Below are 2,033 nucleotides of genomic sequence, written 5' to 3'. Positions count from 1 at the left end.
ACGCATAACGCACACTAGAACATTTGTTATGATATGACAGCAGGATTTTGACATTTACTCATTCATTTCATTCATTCTCCTTTTGTGCATGAGTTCTTTTTGTAGCTGTGTGTTCACTTCATCTCTCGTGGCACTATCTATACTAATGTGTTTATTTGCAGCTGTAACGTGTGCAACCGTGTTGGACACAGGGACGACACTTGCCGACTCAAGCCACCTGTGTGCCACATGTGCGGCAACACGGGCCACTACGAGCCGCGTTGCCCAAGGAAGATCTGCGTCAATGTGAGTACTTGTAGTTGAATTGAGTCTACTGCTCTAGTTGAATTGAGTCCACCATTCATGTCAATGAGGGCTATCGTTTTTTGTCTCACTAGATGGCGCATTGTTGCGTGAGGTTTTTGAGTATGGCTTTCAAAGTCTGTTATTACGGGCGTGAAAACAAAGTTTAGATTAAAATCATATTTAACACACCTTAAAACCGTACCATAAAAATATCGAGCATGCCACAGTGTTGCATAGTCCCCGTTTTGTTCGGAAAAAAGGGAGGACAAAGGTTTCCGAAAGACAAAACTGTCTCAAAACACAGACACTCATTGCCCCGGAACGCATATTTGCCATAATTAATTTCAGATATTGCAAAATATTCACAAAATTATTCTTATTATAAATAAACCCGCGTAGCTCACCTAAAAACTATGAAATTTGACATTTCGGAGACCTCACGCTACACTAGCGCCTCTAGTGGCGAATTCATACGCGATAGCCCTCATTGAATGACGGTTTCTTGACAGGTATAATATCGCTAGATGGCGTTAGTATCGAGGGGTCCGTTTGACGTTTCTTTCACGTTTATGATTGGATGAATAACTAAATGAGCCAATCTCAAACAAGTCTGTAGCTTCAAACTGACCTCTGCCGAGACCAGCTTGCAGTATTCTATAAGCATACTGTGATAATAGCCTCCTTGCGTCTTTATAAGAAGACTTGTAAATATCTTATTGTCCATGGTGTCTGACATTGTCTGTCGCTATGTCATTCTATCAACAACTATGTTTCTTTACCATGTCCTATTTTATTATTGAATAAAGCCAATATTCTATTTGGTCTTGTCTAAACTTGTATCAATTTATTCAATAATAATTTTTTGCGCCGCCAAAATGACTGAAGGAAAAGAAAACTCATCTATGTCACGCTATTTGCGCCCCGAACGGTTTGACGTGGAGCCTTCGATGATAGGTTCAGACCTCAAATGGGCGCATTGGAAATATTCATTCGAGAATTTCATCGCACGGGAAGCCGCCTCAGCAGATAAAATACTTAAGTACCAACTCCTTGTCAATCATATCTCTCCGCCAATTTACAATATTATTCAAGCAAAGACCTCCTACGACGAAGCCATCAAAACGCTCAATGATGCCTATGAAAAGCGACAAAACACCACCCTAGCACGACATATTCTAATTTCAAGGAAACAACAGCCGGGCGAGTCAGTAGCTGAGTATTCGAGAGCCCTGAACGTACTCGCTCGTGACTGCAAATTCACAGATGTCACTGCAGCTGATTACCAAAACGATGTCGTACGTTTAGCTTTCATTGCCGGGGTATCATCGCAGAAAATCAAACAAAGACTTCTAGAAAACTCCACTGACACTCTGGAGAAAACCTTGAACCTGGCTTTGTCTCTAGAATCCGCCGAAAGCACTTCGCAACTACTTACAGTGTCACCTTCTACATCTGCTCATGCTAATGCTGCCTCTGAAGCTCCAGAACACTCGCCGATGACCAATTTAGCAGCTACAAACGCTCCAAACAGATCTCGACCTGATTCTTACCCTAACCAAACCAGACGACGATGTTTCTTCTGTGGTGGCAGTAATCTTCATCAGCGAAACAGATGTCCCGCGTATAACGCCGAATGTCAGCTTTGTTCCAAGAAGGGGCATTTCGCAAGCGTATGCCGTAGTTCTGGGCCCAACCTACGATCTGCTAATGCTATTGCCACAGATGACGAACAATCTCAACCTCAATCT

This window comes from Choristoneura fumiferana, unplaced genomic scaffold (genome assembly GCF_025370935.1).
Source record: "Choristoneura fumiferana unplaced genomic scaffold, NRCan_CFum_1 Sck3bRy_187;HRSCAF=377_pilon, whole genome shotgun sequence".
Taxonomy (NCBI): domain Eukaryota; kingdom Metazoa; phylum Arthropoda; class Insecta; order Lepidoptera; family Tortricidae; genus Choristoneura; species Choristoneura fumiferana.
The sequence above is the reverse complement of the archived record's forward strand: the minus strand, read 5'-3'. Positions refer to the sequence as shown.